This window comes from Stigmatopora argus, chromosome 21 (assembly GCF_051989625.1).
Source record: "Stigmatopora argus isolate UIUO_Sarg chromosome 21, RoL_Sarg_1.0, whole genome shotgun sequence".
Lineage (NCBI taxonomy): Eukaryota > Metazoa > Chordata > Actinopteri > Syngnathiformes > Syngnathidae > Stigmatopora > Stigmatopora argus.
This window is the reverse complement of record NC_135407.1, coordinates 5,980,066-6,000,297: the sequence shown is the minus strand read 5'-3', so window position 1 is coordinate 6,000,297 and position 20,232 is coordinate 5,980,066. Positions and strand designations below refer to the sequence as shown.

The 20,232-nt window shown below is 43.0% G+C and overlaps 1 long non-coding RNA gene across 1 annotated transcript in view; it reads right to left on the bottom strand.

The window, feature by feature from the left end:
* Positions 1–20,232, bottom strand: part of LOC144067225 (uncharacterized) — a 74,818-nt gene that overhangs the window by 41,417 nt on the left and 13,169 nt on the right. The window contains exon 4 of the long non-coding RNA XR_013297870.1: positions 1,150–1,312. This is a non-coding gene — a long non-coding RNA (uncharacterized LOC144067225). The remainder of the gene's footprint in view (positions 1–1,149; positions 1,313–20,232) is intronic.

Sequence of the window (20,232 nt, the reverse complement as noted above, 5' to 3'; positions counted from 1 at the left end):
TTACTTTCTTTTAGATCAAGGGTGTCAGACTGGGGTTGGTTCGCGGGCCGCTTTAACGTCAATTTGATTTCACGTGGGCCGGACCATTTTAGATATAATATTTAGATTTTTTTTAATAAATGGATTAAAAGAACTGGATTAAAAGCCCTGAATATTCAGTTTTTTATAGATCTAAAACAATGTTTATTTTAGCTTTTTTTAATATATATTTTTAGATTTTACAAAATGATTTATGAACTAAAAACAGAAAAAAGGATTAAAAAACTACAATTATTGATTTAAAAGGGGGAAAATCAGGAAATTTAATATACATCTATACTCTTCATTTTAATTTGATCCTAAAACAGAAAGTTGGCACTTATGATTTACTTTCCCGGGCCACACAAAATTATGCGGCGGGCCAGATTTGGCCCCCGGGCCACCACTTTTGTTTTAGATAGTCTATGAACAACACACTATTTACACTTAAACAAACAGACTGGGCAACTATAAGAATTATTATTCTAAACTAAGTATACTGCAGCAGTTGTTATTGTTCCAGACAAAAATCGACCAATCAAAAGCGGAAAAAAAACCTCACATCCAACCGAGGACCAAATTCTCAAATTTCTCATCTCACGCCCCAAACGCCGCACCAACGAAACTCAAGCGAAGTGACGGACGGGCGCTCCGCTTCGGATTGGCGTCTCCGTGACAGCCCAGATAATTAACAGCCCGGCGCCAAGATTAATACGGGATAAGAGCTCAACACGTCGGGATGCGCGGCGGAGAATGTCAGGTGCTCGGATCAACGTCACGTGTCGTTAGCATTCCAGTCGACATCCCTGAGCGGGATACTGACACGAGAAAGCAGTTCAACCGAAGGACACGAGAGGACCGGCCTGACAAGCATGGCGGCAAACCCTTTTACCGCGGGCGCCGTATTCCCCGCTGAGGCCGAACAATACCGCCATCCATCTCTCCGCTCGCGCTAATGTCATCAAGCGCATCCGGACCCCCGCTTAATACGTCCCCCGTCCTCACCTTGCCCGGCCTCGGCGTACCCCTCGCAAAGACCCCCTCGCCGGCTGTCGCGGTCTAACCCATTTAGAGGAATCTACTTGGACAGCGCGCTTGCAGAAATACAAAAAAATTAAACAAAACACTTGCCTTTGTGTCTATATGCCGACTTCTTTGGACTTGAGGGGGTCCGGCGCTCGGAAACTGGCCACGTCGGGCCCCATGGCGAAGTGGAAATGGAAAAGCCGGGAGGACATCAATATGTCATGTGTTCCACATTGAGAAAACAGCATGACTTGGGATGGAATACAGACTGGAATGGGAAAAAAAGACATTTAAATGAAAAGGTAGAATACCCACACAGCCTGAAGACTTAGATTAGATTAGATTACTTTATTCATCCCGTATTCAGGAAATTTCACTGTCACAGTAGCAAGAGGGTGAGAATACAGACACAGCAAAAGACATTTTAGACATAAATAGGTAATAAATAAATAAGTGTGTTGCTGAAATATATATATATATATATATATATATATATATATATATATATATATATATATATATATATATATATATATATATATATATATATATATATATATACATACACATAGATGTACATGTATACATACGGTTGCTTTTAAGAGAGAATACCCACAAATTTGGCCAATCAGGATGTGAATAATCGTGGATAAAGAAAAACTTGTTTTGCAGGTGGATTTTGTCGTCGTGATCATACGTGTTTTGTGATTCACCGTACTGGGAAAGAGATGAGAGGCAGCCTTGCTTATTTTAAGTTAAATTTAGGTGTGCCTAATGTCATTTGCTTCATCAAGAAAAACATGTGTTTGAACTTTTTCCAGGAAAAGAAAAATCTCACCGCCTACAAAATGTGTCCGTCGGAATGGAATTCCATTCAGTTTAACATGAACCTCATACAAGGTTTCTGTGTTATTTTAACTTTAAAATGCATTTAATTGAATTATATGGTCAACGCACTTTTCTACTAAAAGTTTGACGTATATATGATGTTGTGATATTTATCTTTTCTTGAATTAGCTTGAAAAGCGACAAAAATCCCAGCATTTGGAATATGCCACCATAATTAAAAGTTAAATAAGAGAATGTAGGTGTACGGGGAGAAAAATGTGTGTGTGTGTGTTCATTGGTGTGTGTAGAAGGAATAGCACGGCCCCCTTTGAAAAAGAGTGGCTGTAAGTGGCACGTCTGCTCATGCTTCCTTCCATTAGGACCCCCTGAGAGGCTCGGTGACAGCACTGTGCTCAAAAGAGGACTCGCCAAGAAAGAAGGGGGAAAGGGATTGAAGTGGGAAATTCAGCAAGTTGCCCCACCTTAAAGCAAAGTGGAAAAAGTACGGATGAAAGCCAACCCGGGAGAGTGAAGGGCGAAAGAGACAATGAAGAGCCGAGTTTTGGATGTTGCTGGTTGGTGGGTGCCGATAAGGACGCAAAAAAAAGTGGGATTGAGCGAAAGATAAAAAGAAGAAGAAAGTGGAGGATAGAGTGAGTGTGATGGGGTAGTTTTGTGAGGGTGTCACTATGGAAGAGCAACCATATTTCTACCACCATCTGTGGAGGATAAATTCCTTGGGGGCTGCCGGTGTGTGTGTGTGTGTGTGTGTGTGCAGTGTGTGTGTGTGTGCCGTGTGTATTTGGGCACAAGTCAACGGATGTTTCTCTTTCAATAGAGAATCCACTTGGGAATAAGAGACAAACTGTGAGCTAAACTGAAAGAAAAAGGAATCCTATGTCCACACATACAAAGTTGTTTTTTTCCCAAAAGTTTTAAACATACATGTAACTTTTTTCAGTACCAAAAATGATGTAAATTCATTGTATAGCACTATGGTCTTGGTATATAAGGAATTCCTAGATTATTATTATGGATAATGAATAAGATTTGAATAAAAAACTTTATACTAGTGATGAGAGTATTGGTCAAGAATTGGGTCAAACTTAATGATAGTAACAGAGAATCCTAAAATTCAAGTGGGTGAGGCCTAAAGTGCACCTCATTAAAATTTTTAATGATCTTATGTCACAAATAGACGAGTTCTTATTTACTTTTGAGCTATGTTTTTTGACCTCGTGTTGCCGAACGCTAAACGGAGGATGTTCCTCTCTCCATTGGATGTTAATTGGCACGCTGCAACTATAGATTAGCGAACATGACAGTGTCTTTTTCAGGAAAATCCATCCGCCGCGACCTCCCTGGCACTATTACAGCAAGGTCAGAGAACACAGAGGCAAACTAATCAATAGCATATTGAGTGCAACTTGGACCGGGTTTGACGGAGAAGGAGATGATCAGGAGAAAGGACATGGAAAATAAAAGACACAACAATCTCCAAAAGGGATAAAAAGTTGTCTTTGCTTGAGTGGATAGCATGTCCATATGCTTAGAAGTTGGCGGAGGCCTTATAATGAAAATTTAACAGCAGAAAATGGTCATTTTTTCAGATTTTTTACGGTATAAACAATGTCGTAGTTCTTCATCCATTCTTCGAAATTGCCTAAAAAGCTAAAAACCTCATTATGACAAAGTGAAGCAAGCTTGCCCTGGAAATAACAAAATATAAGGTTGCCTGGCAACAGAAAGGCGAGCGAGAAAATCAACGCTTGGGCAAGTTTTCATATGCACCGGATGAATATATATGTGCGACAGATACTAAGAAAATGACATCCCAAAGTGCATCGGAAAACACGCAAGGATATACCGGAGTATAAGTTAGACTCCGATGGGTCGTCGAGCCGACTGCCTGTTGCCCGTAAGCACCTGTTTTCGTGAAGAAGACAGCTAAAGCAATAAAAGATCGGAAGTAAAGTGTAGCTTAGAAAGAAAAAATACAGGAATTTGTAAAAAGGGGACGGACACATCCTTTAAAAAGTGTTTTTCAAGCGGCTCGGAATGCTAAATGTAAACGGGAATGTATGTTCATGCTCATTTGACTGGACCAATATTGTCCAAACATATTTGACAAAAACATCTATCCATCCATTTTCCATAGCACTTGTCCTCATTAGAGTGTCACGGTTGAGCTGGCGTCCGTCCCAGCGGACTTGACATTTAAATCTTGACATTCAGCATTCCACAACAGCTCTAATGATTAATTAAGAGTGCACTTAGTTGTTATTAGCAAAGACTAGCCATCCGTTTTCCATTGGATTTTTAAAGTAGCTTGGGGGATCTGGAGTGGATCCCAGCTTGGAAAGGAGCCATTGGCCATAGGGTTTGGTCCTAGACTCTGCATATTTTCAACCTCGGTCACAGTCTGCAGAAGTTCCCCATCTTGTGGAAGACTTCCTATGTGTGGTTCCAGTTTTATCCAACTCTACACCGTCTTTTCTTGTGTCGGTATCCGTTTTTGCTACTGCAACCAAGATGGCACCGCTCAAGTGGCAGCCGGTAGCGGTAGCTCTGTCCGCTCTTGCTCGTTTTGTGTTTTTGCTGCTTTTCTGTTTTTTTTTATTGCATTTTGGTAGTTAGTTTTTTTTTTCCTAGGTCTACAATGTCTTCTGTGTCTTGCTACTGCAAACAATAAATTTCCCGAATACGGGATGAAATAAAGTTCTAACCCAACCTAACCGAAGAACGGTTCCCAACTATAACGAGGTCTTAAACACCCCGTGTGCCTGGTCTCTCGACGGTGTATTCTTGATCTCAAGAGACCCACCAGGACCACCAAGTCTCATTGCAAGGACTTGCACGTTTGGGAACAGTTGCGACGCCTCCACCTTGCTCCCCTTAACATGCGGTAAAACCTTCAGCCCTGTCTTTGTCACATCCCTGACATTGGTCCATTCCAACACTTTCTGACCCACACACACACACATACACACACACACACACACATACACACACACAGACACACACACACAGACACACACACACACAAGCTAAGGCAGCAGACCAATGTTGAATATGTAAATTGACATCTGCTCCAGTACCCAATCTCCAGCCCTCGCCATGTGTCTGATATGCTAATGCGGCCAAGACGGTTCCTTCCCTCCACATTCTCTGTCTGTCTTCATCTTGGACGGGCCTGCCAAGATGGAGTAGACGAGCCCAGGAGAAGGGGGATGGCGAAGGAGAGAGGGAAGCAAGGATGAACGGCGGGGCTTCAAACAATCGCCGATAATGATGTTGTCACCGATGGATGTTACACACGCAAACAGACACGTGAGCAAGCGTGAGGGAGTCGAGCGCTTATTAGAGGGAACACTGGCGGGGTGTCGGGGGACGGAAAGGCAGGCCGGCGTGTGGGAGGAAGGACAAAAGCCTCAACTCGTCTTCCTCTAGCCCTCGGGCGGTGCGTCGCTCACCTTCCCTTCACTCCGTAAACTCTCGCCGCTTAATGAGCGCCGACTCGACTGGCGCTCGCTTATTGCCTGGCGGAATAGACGGTGCCTTCCCGTCTTTTTCGCAATTGTCCTATAGAACTATAGGAAGTCAATAGCCGGATGAGGTCGTTTTGTAAGCACGACAACATCAAAGTGGACTGGCTTCAGACCACGGGAGTATGTTTTCTCCAGGTTCCGGGGTATTTCTTTTTTTAGCGAAGTCTCCCGGCTCACCGTTCCGCTTTTGATTTATTAAGAATGAAATGAGCCCACACCTTTTCTCCAGAAATCCCCACTTGCCAGTGCACACAGCTTTGGCCGACTTCTGACTGAATACATGCATGCGAAAAGACGTTAGCGGCACGCGCTATCCTCGCCTGCGTGTCGGAGTCCGGCGATGAAAAGCTTGGTATGCAAATTTTGAAGGAGATTTGTGAACTACGGATGTCCTAATACTGATTTTTCTTTTTACTTCTGATCCAAAGCCGATTTTTTGGTTCACGCGATACGATCATATGTTTAAATCTGTAAATTTTTCATGCAATGCATTGTTTTAAGGCGAGTCATGGTGGAAACACCTCAAAAATGCTCTGTTTACAAATCGATTACACTCATTAGAAGTAGTTCCACTCAGCGGATATATTTACCTAGTGGTTTAATTTACCACAGCCGAAAAGCACCGCAGAAATTAGAACTACTACTACAGGATCGGATTCAATCTCGTGACCAAATACCACACTGAAAAAATAGCCGCAAGTGTCAACGTTTCATTGTCGATTATTAAAAGTAAGTCTACCAAAATACCGAATAATGCAAGCTTTGAGACCATCGAATGTGAGGTGCTGAGACACATAGCCAGTTCAAACCGGAGAATCCTGGAGCATCAGCACTTTTACGGTGGGGGGAATCGGAACATTGATTTTAAACGCCCTTATGCTCGACGCTGGAATGCGGCAGGATGGCAAAAAAAATGAGTAGAAAAGGTCCCTAATCGAGTGTCCTCTGAGAGTACAACTGCGTATTCTGGTATGGAGATCCACTTGAATCCCATGCGAGTAATACACACAAACAATAGCTGACACGGGCTTAAAAAGAAGATTAGTCATTCCTTAACGACGTGGCGGATGAAACATACTTTATAATCCAAAGATATGCAAAACAGGGTGCTCGCTCAGGATGTCTTATGACGACAGCAAAGCCATAATCAATGCAGTCATTTGGCCTGAAATTATGACTACAGCTTTAAAATGCAAATATCATTGGACTTTTATTAAAATAAGGAGTTTTATAGCGCTATTTTTACACCCTAGTGTATTTTCCCGAGAAAAAAAAATGACAGCGTAACGGCCGAAATGTATGGCGGCAGAATTCCCTTCATATTCCAAATCAAAATATCTAACGGCGTCATTAGAATGAAATGTGTGGCGAGGTCAGTTCGTGGAATGTGAAAAAGTTTCAGTTTGGACTTGGGATTTTTTATATAAAGTTTGCATCTGAATGGACATCATAGAATGAATAGATTAAAGTAAATTAAAGGTTGTAATGTGACGAAAAGGGTCAAAAGACTAAATATTGTGCATTTTTATACGACTTGTGACTTGTTTCAGGGTTAAAAAAGTAGAACTTTTTTCCCAGATGACTTCTTATTTAAATGTTTTTTCAAGTTCAACTTAAAAAAAATTAAAAAAAACGTCACCACTAATGTGCTACTTTTCGGTTAGCAACAGCAGTTTTGACTTTGTAGTGTTAATTTTACCGTTATGGACTAAAATTCAAAAGAAAACGGAGTTGTAAATGGGTCATGCTGTGTTAAAATGAAACAATTTTAATCCACCAAGACAAAGGGAAGAAGAGCGAGAAACATGACGGAGTGAGTCCAAGAAAAAGCGTACTATTCCATCAAAGCCGTCTGGAAATAGAAGAGCGGCTGTCGTCGAAGCATCATTAATTCAGGTTAATTTGGCCTTGGGCAGCCGAAACCTTCCCATCCGAGCACATGAATTATTGGCTGGGAATATGTGAGATTGGATCACGTGCTGCCGCGAGATGGACTTGAAACTTTAAGCACAGCTCAATATTTGAACAGGCCATTCCAGGAAGTCGTATTGACCTCCATCACTTGTGTTTCACTTAAGCGCTGGCAGAATATCGAGCCCACTGAAACAACAGCAGCCATTCCTGCGCCTTCCAATGCACCGTGAAAAAAAAATGAAAGGCTCAAGTGGAGCCAAAAAAGGAATTTAAAACTTGATGTTGTAGCCTTCTTCTCAATATACTTGAAATTTATGAAACACTTGAGGGGGGGAAAAATATATTTTTTTAAATCTTGTTTGTTTTACATGGGTTGTTATTGTAACTTTTCTTGATGTTTATTGGGGTTATTCCGGGATATTATTATATATGTGCGTATTAATCATTATATGTATGTGTGGAATATTAGTCATTATATGTATATGTGATACATTAAATCATTATAAGCAGACGAAAGCTCAGTATAACAAGGACACTTCCCCCCCCTGCAGCTGGCTCTGAGGACATTTAATTGTTTTTAGGACTATTGACCTGACAGATCACCAAGTTCCGGGCCGAGGACTGTTGATCTGAGTTCGCAATGAAGATCTGTGAAGGACTCTTAAATTGCTTTGACTTGGATTCCGGCAGATGGCGATAATCGAATCAACTCCCGAAAATACTCGCATATTGTTTCAAAATACTGTCGCTCGGTTCACCTTGTATGGAAATTATTATGCTTACTTGTGCAAATTCTTACGCAGTTGTTTTGGTTTCCGATCCGCTCGTTTCACCTTTTATGAAAATTATTATGCTTAATTGTGCAAATTCTTATGCAGTTGTTTTTGGTTTCCGACCTGATATGCAATTGTTGTGGCAGTTGTTTTTTGACCTTAATTGTGTTATTCGGTTAGCTTATGCAATTGTTTGAATCAGATAACCTTAAGTGTTTTGATTATGTGCGACTAAATGGATAGAGGAGGATGCCTTTCTTCAGAATGTCACGGTGGCGAGGACGAGCCAGGACTGATTCTCACTTGCAAGTTATCGCTGGAGATGTGCCCGATGCCTTCCTTGTATTGTTTTATATTATATTAAAGTATACCTATTAATAAACCTATCAATGTTTTAGTACAGTCTCTGATTTGGCTCATTTAAAATAGTTGAATTTGAGATGAATCTTTTTGAAAAATATTCAGAAGATCAATTTCTATTCTCTGTGAACAATAAAAGCTTATAATTAAATGTCACTTTTATTCATTTCACTTATATTTTTCAAATATGACATAGACTTCATACCTTAGAAAGAGGTAGAAATTGGCTTTTAAAGTGAATTCACCAAATTTTCTTTTCTTTCTATTTTATTAAACTAGAAAATCCGTCAAACACATTTCATGAATGTCACATTGTAAAACACTCTTAAATATTAACAATGGTAATGGTTCTTAACCTGTATTTTTAAGGGTGAAAGTTGGACATTTAGAAGCGACAGTACAGATTAACCTTCAAAGTATATTGACATTTCCAATTATTTTCTACATATTTGTAATAAATACTTCAACAGCCCTATTATGCATATCGCCAAATAGCAAATAGGCTAACAGCAACTGCAGGAAATGTCATTTTTTCGCCACTTTTAACATCTGTTTTGTGCTAGTTAAATTTCCGATGTCATTTTTTAAAGCTTTTCTGCAGTTGAATAATAATCTAGAAGTCGACAAGTCCCAAAATACTGTCGAGACATCAAGGTGACAGCGGTGTGTAAACAATGTGGGAAATGGAGAAAAATAAAAAAACATCAAATTGAGATGATGACAAGGCGCCGAGACGGTCTAAGAATGGAAATTGGAGGCGTTGAAAGGCTGCTGTTGGTTAAACACGTAAAGAAGGTTCAGAAAGAAAAATAAGAGGAAGCCTAGCTTCGGACATTGTGATGATGTGACAACAACAAAAATAAAAAATAAAACAAAATTCAAGCTGTTTTCACAACTGGAGGCCGAAAACGGACTCTTAAATGTGTCTGAGTCGCCTGCGTGACCTTGTGTGTGTGTGTGTGTGTGTGTGTCTGTGTGTGTGTGTTTGTGTGTGTGTGTGTGTGTCTGTGTGTGTGTGTGTGTGTGTGTGTGTGTGGAAGAAAGCTGTCAAGCACTCGTGGCAAGAGAGTTCCAGCAGTGTGTCAAGCTAATGGGCAGAAACTGGGGCATGGTGAATTATTCAACAGCTTTTTATGGGGAGGAAGATGCTTCCAATATCTTCCCTGAGGAAAAATGTAATGACCCGACTCTCATAATACTCTCAAACGCGCGCATGGAACTGGGTGTGCACGGAACGCCATCCGTTTCATTTTGCAAATTCCTTCGCTAATGGCCTTCTTTCCAATAACAAACACACAAGAAGCTAACCTCGGCGACTGTACCTTAATTAAAGGGAATGGCACTGTTTTTTTTCTTTTTTAACATGGAGTAAAGTCGTGTTATTTTACAAAACATCGGAATTATTCTACGGGGAAAGTCGGAGTTGTGATTTATGTTTTAAAAGTGAAGCTCGGTTTGGAGTAATGTTGGATGGATGGATGGTGTGTGTGTTCTATTAATTACTTTAAGAAGATAATGAGTTTGGGGACTGGTGCAGCTTGATGTACAAAAGCGGCTCACAATAGTTTGCTTTCTTTTCATTGAAAAACTTTGAGCAACTCCCTTTGCGGAGACTGTTTTGCATGAAAGCGGCGCATAAAACGAATGAAAATGACATTTTGAGGAGTGTCAATTGCACACTTGAGTTGGAGCATTTTTATCTGGACTTCAAGGCCCGCAAAGTCTGTTGTGGCGAGCTAAACGTGGAGAATAGATTGGATTCTTTTCTATCATATGAAAAAAAACATCTTTAGAAATTTCTAGTGGAAATACTGCTGGGGTTTTTTTTATATCACCTATTTCAGACCAAAATATGGAGGATTTTCTGTCAAAGCTGACTTGATTGTGAGGGCAGGAAACCGGCCAAAATTTTGTCAGAAATGTTGTCAGTATATGTAAGTTTCTTTCCAAAGTTGGGAGAATTCTGGGTTGCCAACGTGGAAAGCTACGCATGCAGCCCATGACATTTGCAACAAATTTTGCTCCTGTTCTACCTTGCCGTGGCCGCTCTCCTCAACACCGACCCTCCCCGTCCCGTTTCCCAGCATCCATCTCTGTCCAATCTGAATGGCTGACATTTAATTAGTTACTGTGTAGAGGGTGCCTCTTCAAAACAGCCCCATAGTGCTACTGACCTTTTCCGAGAGGGTCACTCATCTGGCATTAGAGCGCACACCAACGTCATGGCGCACACATGCCCACAACCTTCAGTCGTTACTGACAAAGAAGCTGAAATTGCCATGGGTGGGTTGAAAGTTTACAAGATGGCGCCTTTGGGAAGGAAAGCTATACGTGAACAAAGTCGCTTTTGGGATGCGCCATGTTTTAAGCAAAGCATGAGCGTGAATCAGAAAGCAACATTTCGACACACGACATGGCGGGGCGCCCGATCTTCTCAACCTGGCAACCCATCGGGCGACAAGAAAAAACGGTGGCCGCTCTGAACTCAGCGTGATAATCGGGGATCACGAGAGGAGCCTAACGACATGGAACACGGCGGTTTGAGTGTGCAGTCGGCGCTTGGCATTTCCACACCAACGCGACCGCTCGCCAATCTTAAACAACGTGACATCCAGTGCCAGACACCTGCCAGATCAGAGGTCTTTTAATCCATCCCTGAAAGAAGGCATCCTTCTCAACACATTCGAGAGGTGACCTCAATACGCAATAGGGACTGATGGGATCTAGCCCAAAATTATTTTGGGATCCATATTAAAAGATTGGCTAGCACCTTCCAGAAAGAAGTAGGAGAGGCCCAAGGCGCAGTGGTGGGAAAAGCCTTCTGAAAAACTGGAGTTGATCCTGCACTGGTGATTGGCTGCCGACCAATCCAAAATGTACTATGAAGCTCACAATATATAAATTAGCTGGGATAGAGTCCAGAGAAAATGGTAGGAAAAGGACGTCAGTTCCCAACATTCAGGCTACCGCTAACGGGGATTTGCATGTATGACTATTGATAAATTGTCAGGTTCAGTCACCTGCCACAGGTTCGAGCCCACGCAACAAACGCTTCTCCTTGCGTCGACCTCGACGACGTTCCAATTTTTGAGGATGTGACGTAACTTTCTGTTTGTCATCACCTCGCCTGAACATCCTGCATCATTTTCCTCAGATTAAAAGCATCTGCAAGATGAGCCAGCCTGATGGAAAATACATGAACCCCCTGAAAACAAGCCGTATATCACAATTCTGGGAGGCTGAGGACAAAGACAAAGACTGGCAATGCCTCCTAACCTGGGCAAGATACATCGCGGGAATTCAAGGTCTGGAAAGAGCTGAAAGGGCCTTTTTCCCCCCACCCAGTTTGCATCCAATTACTAAATCCCCTCTAAAACTGGCCATGGCGGTCAGACAGGACAGCCGAGCTTCATTAAGCACCCGCAGAAGTATATCATTAAGTGACCCTCCACGGGACTACGTCGGCCTCCCTCCCTCCCGCCCTCCTTCCATCCCTCCCCCCTTCCATCCCTCCCTCCATCCCTCCTTGGTGACTTGACACTCCAGAGACACTTCCAAAATGGAGTCTCCGGGAACGCTGCTATTCCCCAGCCTGTCGAGATGAGAGGGAGATACTCTGGATGTTTTACGCGTATTTTTTTCTTCTTTTTCCCCCCGCTCTCCCGCCCCGGTTTTCTTCTCCTTTTCTCCTCTTTTACGGTTCCAAAGCTTTCTCTGATCTGATCTGATGCGAAATCACAAATTGGCCCCTTGCCGGTGCCCCCTGTGTACATAACAGAACTCATTAAAGATAGGGTGGTTATTAAAAAGTGATGGAGCGAGGGAGGCGGCTGACAAGAAAAACGGATTCTGTTTAATAAAAGAGACGGACAGAGTAAGAAGAATGAAGTTCCCAATTGATTCTTTTTTTTTAAACCGCTTTGGTGGGGAAAAAACAACAACACAAACAAGCCTTTCCTATTCATACTTTCACACAAGTGAGGCTTAAATTGAGAAGAGGCATTTGACATGCTACCATACTGTCTCAAATGAAATTAAAGGCTGACCGAAAACTCTTATCTGATCTAGTCTGGGCTCCAAATAAAAGTTCCTTGGCTCGCCTACTAAAGATAAAAACATTGTTAAATGACCCCATCCCGACGCTTTTGCCGGCTGGTGGAAATATATCCACTCAAAGATTTCTATTATTCTGCTTCATGGCTGTTCATCTATATTTTAGCTGTTGTGACTTGGAACACACACACACACACACTTGTGCCTTTTAGAGTTTGGTGTTTGGCACGAGGTGAAAAACTTGGAGTGACAAAGACGGGAAGGAAAATGCGCAGGGAGGGAGTTTGTTCCGGCTTGTTTGCTCTCAAGAGACGACGAGGGATCCAGATGGAACCAGTCTGGGAGGGAGGAGACCGGGCATCAATATTTACTTGACTTCTCTGCGTTGTCCCGACAAGAAAACAACATGAAAAAAGCCTCATCTAGATCCCCGACACAACTACTCCAAGTCCCGCTATCACTTTTTTTACCTACTAATGAAATGCTAGAATAAAAATCCACAAGTGTTGTGCAATAAAAATAACGTACAGTTGAAATGGCTGTGTTGCAACCTATTTGAACGTTAAAAACTGGAGATTTCCAGGCACTACTAGACAGTTAAAAAGAAGTCCAAACTAAGCAACAAACCGCGAGCATGTTTAGGATGGAGATGCCAGACGGCGACCTTGGGAGTCAATAAATATGAGGGGAGATGCGCGGTTGAAAGGTTAATGATCATTACCTTGGAGACATTTTGACACCGAGGAAAGCGGAGGCACATAAAATAAGATGGGCAGAGGCAGCCGCTTTAACCGGCTGGCTTACGTAGATTAAACAGAGACATCATTAGCATGTTAAGCTGTTTTTTTTACCATGTGAACTGGCTCTTTATGTATTATAATGGATCATTTGCAATATATCAGCAGGGGAGACATGCCTGGTCAATGTCCTGCATTCGTTGTAGACTTAGTAAATGAAAGAAAGACTCTCCAAAAATGTAATGTATATGTCGAAAAGATATGCTTGTGTTCCAGGTCTTTAGAAATGGAGCACATTAATTCCTACTGGTGAGAGAGGATGCATATCATAGTGGATTATTGTCTATACATTTTTCTAGTGTGTGGTTGTTTGTCTCTTTAGTGTAGCAAAAGAAGTTAATCAATCCCCATTATGAAATCGCACGATAGTAGTCGAGGGTCAATTGCCTCATAAAAAAAGAAATGTTTTAGGTGTCGAATTTGGAGTGGTGAGCAAGTTGGGCTCACAGTTCTAAGATCGAGGGATCGATCCCAGGTCCAGACCTTCCCGTGTGGAGTTTGCATGTCCTCCCCATGCTTGCGTGGGTTTTCTCCGGGTACTCTGGTTTCCTCCCAAATCCTCTAAACATGCAGGGTAGGCCAATTGGACACTCTAAATCACTGGTGTCAAAGTGGTGGCCCGGGGGCCAATTCTGGCCCGCCGCATATTTTGTGCGGCCCGTGAAAGTAAATCATGAGTGCCGACTTTCTGTTTTAGGATCAAATTCAAATGATATTTCATGATTTTCCCCTTAGTAAATCAATAATTGCAATTTTTTTTATCCAATCAATGTTTTTTTTTCTTTTTGGTTTTAGTTCAACAAGCATTTTTTTAAAGTATATAAAAATATTTTCTGTTTTCCACTTTAATAGTGAACATCATTTAAAAAAATTGAAATGAAAAACAAATGATTAAAAGATGTTTTCCCTTACTAAGAAAAAAAAGCTCAAGTAAACATTCTTTTAGAATTTTTTTTTTTAAACCTGAATATTTAGGGCTTTTGGTCCATTTCTTTTAAACCGATTTAAAAAATAAAAATCTATATATATCTGAAATGTTCCGGCCCACATGAAATCGAGTTGACGTTATTGCGGCCCGCGAACCAACCTGAGTTTGACACCCTTGCTCTAAATTGTTCCAAGTTATGAGTGCGATCATAAATGGTTGTCCTTTGTTTTCTTGTGCCCTGCGATTGGCTGACCAATGATTTTGTGTGTCCCCCGTCTGACTCAGCTGTGATAGGCTCCGGAACCCCCCGCCACCCTTTTGTCAATGGCACTGAAACATGGTTATTTACTGGTAGCCCTTTCAGAAAGATATTTCTGACAACAGCAGTGCAAAACGTGCAATTTTCTAAAGTGGATACTTGCGCTTCCTATGCTACACAAAAAGTATAAACATCCTGACATGAGTATGATTTCCTATCTGTGACTACAGCGTGAACTAAGGGTCACCCTTAGATTGACCACTGGCTAGTCCCTGGGAGTCCACTTCATCGGTGTCAACAGAATATTTAACATCAAATATCGTGCACAGATTCCCATTGGACACGGGAGGTTAAGGTTAAGCTACGCGGTTGACGGCGCGGAGACGAATGGGAATAAACAGGATCGGGTTGGGTTGGGTTTCCATCCCGTTGCCCCGTCTGTCCGTCTTTGTCACATGCTTGTCGCTTCCCCCGCCTGCTTTGCGTCCGCAACTTTTGAGGTCTTTATCGTGGAGATGGAAGAGACAGCGAGGGCGCCGGATTGGCGGGACGTTGCGCGAAGTGGAATAGGGGAAGAATGGAGGCAATCGTCTGGATAATGGACGGAGAGAGCTTGCTCGGTGAGCTTCCAGGAGTTTGGCTATGCGCGCAAACAGGCTGCGGTTTGTCATTTGGCCGGGAAGCGGGCACTTTAAGCTCGCGGGGCTGTGTTAATCGCTCGCTTTGAAGGCGGGCCAATCCAATGCTACGGCTGACATGGCCAAGATGGACTTGGCCATTTTGACCTTTATTCCGCACCAGCTCATCTTTCGCCGTGAGAGGGAGGCGTGATATTGGCGGCGCGTTCAACAAGCTTAGCCGTCCTTCCCATTTGGCCGTTGTTGTCGACGGAAACGCCCCGAGCTCTTCGACCAGCGCTGTTTGTAACAAAACGCATGCGAAGTCGCCGAGGCCTTTTTAGTCACTTGACATTTAACAAAACCTCATGTTTCCGCCTTTGGCCTAACGCTCAGGCGGTGTCAAAAGCACTCTTGTGAGCCGCTCCATTCCCCGTCAGCTTACCAACATGCTTATTTAAGAATTTTATACACCTACGATTCACTTTCTGGGGATTTTGGGGGGCTTCTCTAAGCGAATACTGGACGGGTAACATGATATTGCAATGACAGCTATCCTGAATTCTATCCCGGGTGACAGTGCATTAGAAGACTTCAAAATCAATTTTCTACCACTTATCTTGTTCAGGGTCGCAAGGGAGCTTGGAAACATTTCTTCACATTCTCACCAAAAACAACAAAATGCTGTTTAAAAATAGAAAGTCACTGAAGGTCTCATACCGTCCCGAAACATCATTCCAAAGCTACCGCATAACAAATTCTTGATTTAACCGTCTTGTCATCACCCTTTCCGATGTCTCGGATTGTACCTTTATCATGTTGGGACCAATCATCATCCATTTGTCCCATTTTCTAGTACTAGTTTCGGCACAGATTTTCTTTTTCTGTAAGTAAATATACCATCCCTAAAGTCAAACTCCGCCTATGCACGTGAGCAGCGTTTTGCGTCCCGTACCACCGACGCCCTTCCTGCACCTCGCCAGCCCGAGCTGAAGGCGGGCGAGCTCCAATCTCCTGCTATTTCCCGTCATGGTACCAATCAACACTTAACTGGCCCCCCGCTGAGAAGCAAGCCACACTCGAGACAGACAAGAGTGGAGTGGAGGCAATACAGCGAAAGACCGAAATAGCAGAAAAGAAAAAGCCAGGCGGCTCCTTCATCAGTCTCCTAAATTTACCCGGATGCTGAAGCACCCCGCCGCGTTCAACCCGTAGCCGTGGCATCTTCATGCCTTCCCATACTTAAGCCCGCACGTGTACTGCTATTACCGTAGTGATTTACATTTAAGTGACAAATACTCGGCTGTCTCCCGCTGCAAATGTTGTAAGGTAAATAATATCCCTTAGAAAAATCAATAGCGGGTGTTAAATGACACCCCTGCGTACATTAATCTTGTTTTTGTATTTTTAAATATGCCTGCATTTTATCATGCCGTGTCTTTGCTGACTTTACCCCAACCCTCGGAAGAATACAATCGATATGAGCCAGTGCAATGACGGATAGTTTTAAGGCTTTCATCAAATGTGGATTCTAACGAATGTTTGTCCAGGAAAATGCCATGTAGACTTTAATATTGATAGCGGCATTGACAGAGATCGCAATGAAAACACATTGATAATGGTATACACATAGAGCAGTCTTGGTACAAAACTATATTTTAAAGTTCTTGCTCTGGTCTCAGAATATAAGCCAAAAAGAGTATAGGTTTTGGTAGACTGTCTTAATTTCGGTTTAGTCTGAAAAGCAAAATCCCAAATTGACGTGCCATCATGACTTAAAATAAACACTCCTGTTTAATTTCAGCCCCATAAAAAATGGTGCTTTGATACCCGTTCTGGAAATGTAGCCCTAATTCATCAGGAAGTTAACCAGAATAAGCGAGTCGAAGGAAAGCAGCAGAAAAAATGATTTCTTTCTCTATTTTTCCTTTTCTAGCTTCTTGCCCAAGCAGATTTCTGCCATCGACTTCCATTGAAGGTTATTTTTATTCAACACGTATTACGCCCAATGGCACAAAAACACTTTTCAATGCTAGCCGACTAGTCAATGACCGAGTTAAGCGAAAGAGAGAGGCAGCAATTTTAGATCGTGCAAGATGGAGATCGTGCAGCGGTGGAGATAAAGCAAGAGAAAGACATGAAAAGTGTAGAGAAGACATTAAGTGGAATAACAACAGGCGGCAGACTTTTTGTTTTTATTTTCTCTGTTGTGATGACTGAGTGGGAATGAGGAGAATCAGACAGAAAAGCGCCACGCAACATTTGGACTTTTCACACAGCGCTGGAGCCCAGCAAAGAAACAATGTGGATGCAATCACAGCTAATTGTCCGCTAATGCCTCCCTTTCCACTCTCCGTCTCTAATTGGCTGGAGCGCCATCTGCGCACACTCACCCGAGCGTGGCCCGTGCAAGAAAGCATTCTCGCTCACACCGATCTAACCAGACTTCCAAAGGAAAAGCTGATACCAGGTTGGTAGGCGGACCGCATTCGTGCCACTTCAGGCTGTTTATTTTGGGCACAAAAAGTGAACTTTCTGGCGGCCATTGATGACACTAGACGTCCAATCCGTTGTGATGGGGGAGGGCGAATAAACTTTGGTTTTGGCACTGAAAGACGAGCACTAATGGCCAGTTTAAGGGAATTGGACATCTGTCATTGGCAATTTTTTTACCCATCCATTTTTGGGTACTCACAGGTGACTTCTGGCAAATTTTGCTAATGATTTTTAGGGACTTACCGGATGTTTTTGTTCATTTGTCGCTTCCTGCTGATTTGGGGGCAATTCCAGGTGACTTCCCGTTGATTTTGGGGCATTCCGAGGTTCCCTATTAACTGGCTGCCATTGAAGGCACCGTTTTGACGGCAGGGGGCAAATGAACGAATCTGATTCGCTTATGGGAAAGTGCAGTAGTCCACGCACTTGATCACACAACTCCTAAACATCACACTCATGGAAAAAAAATGAAGTGTCATGGGCCAGTTCAGACCCCTTGGGCGGCCACTTCCGGCCCGTGCTCCGCACCTTTGGCACCACTAGCCAATGAGAGGTTGCTGCATAAATAAAGGGGATGACAGTTTATGGCAAATGTTTGCATGATTTTTTTTTCTCCCCCCTTTGGAGCAAGGCGGTCAAAGTAACGAATTTTTTTGGGGTTGGAAACGACCTCACTTTAACGGAGTTGGCGCAGCGCTCAAAGTTGCTGACAAGGCTGTTATTGCTCTTCTGATGGATCTCTCTTTCACACATTCCCTTTTAGGTGACCTCTCTCCTGACTGGCATGCGAATCATTCCCGCCAATGTTACCGGGCCAATGTCTGCTCGCCGTTGTCTCGTAAATCACATTTGGGGCCGGCCGTTTTGTTGTTGTCACCTTGCAGGAAGTCATTTGTGCGCGCGTGAGTGGGAAAAAAAAGCCCAGCGGCGAGTAGAGGTGAGACGGATACGGCCAACGACGGTGCTCTGAGCTCCGGCGTTACCATGGAAACCTCCTTTACCTGCACTCACCTTTGCCGATGGATTTGGTCCCGCGGACATTTAATGAGCCCGGGATGAAGGAGATAAAAGAAGCGCCGTGGTGAACCGGCAATATGTCCCGCGGAATATGTTTTAGAGGAGACGCCAAAGTGCTCTGTCAATATTAACGCGGGCGCATCGACAAGGAGCGGCGAGGGGCGCTTTGTCGACGCCTGGTTAACACGGAGACGCCATTTTGGGGGGCCAACATTTGAAAGCTCTTTCTGACTTTCGCAATCCAGAAGAGTAGTAGGTAGTATTTTTTTTAAATGAAAATAAAATATTTTCAATGTTCACTTATTCGTTTCCCATACTGCTTACGCTCACAAGGATTGCGGGGGTGCTGGAGCCCATCCCTGCAAAGTACCGGTGGCCGGCCAATCGCAAATATTTTCACTGCGTTTATTTTATTTTGAAAATGTTCTCGTTCTTCCTTTTTGCTAAGACTATTGTATCGTATTGCATCGTAATGGTGACAGGACACCTGCGAAGAACACTTAATGACATCTGCCATCGTTAGCATTAACGACATTTAATGCCACCCATCATAAGCGTTCATGACCGTTTTACGACACGGACATAAGAAGCACTCAAGTAAAGTACCTTTTCTGTACGTCTATATCTCGACATTTAAAGACAATTCTATTGACGGCAATGGAGGTTCAATCCATTTGAATGACAACCGATGGTGGTAAAGGTTGCCAGATTCTTTGGAGGTGGTAAAGGTTGCCAGATTCTTTGGAGGTGGTAAAGGTTGCCAGATTCTTTGGAGATCGCCGACGACAATTTTTCCATTTTTTTCCCAGGCCAGACAATCTCGCTGTGTTTACGCGTCCGCACAGTGGGCGGCAGATTACCGTGGCACAACGTTGTGCGGCAGGAGCAGATGTTAAAGCTCGTGTTGGCCGCGGGGCTTAAAACGCGACTCCCATCAAACGAAAGCGTCCCTCCCCGCGGACGGGAGCTCGGCAGGCCGCTTTTGCTCTTCGTCCAGCATTCGTTTGCTTTGTTCATCAGAAATCCTTTGCTGATGCCAGGGACAAAAAAAAGAGCCATAAAATAACAAAAGCGGCGGATCAACCCCTCAAACTGGGACGAAAAGTTCTATTTGAGCTCGGGTTGACAAAGGACGAAGTGGCTTTTGCGCGTGACCTTGAAAAACGAATTGGCTTTCCTGCATCCTTAATACAATACGCTTATCCTCAAATGACATTTTGATGCGACGCGCAAGTTGTGAGCAATGTAGATGCCGTTTTTGCTTCACAGTTGAGCGGTTAAATTTCGGGTACCTTCAACTGTTCTTTCAGTTTTACCTTCATCTGCTAATCTTTCGTTCGTAATCCAGAGGGACTTCGCACAACTATGTATAATACTTTAAAGTAAAGAAATTGCATAGTCCTAAATTAAACTCCTTGAAAACAATTATTTTACTCATGTGATAACAAGAGCCATCATCCAATCAGCAGCCATATTTCAATTAAAAAGGTCTCAATTTGTTCAATAGTAACAGGTTAGATCAGGGGTGTCAGACTGGGGTTGGTTCGCGGGCCGCTTTAACGTCAACTTGATTTCACGTGGGCCGGACCATTTTATAT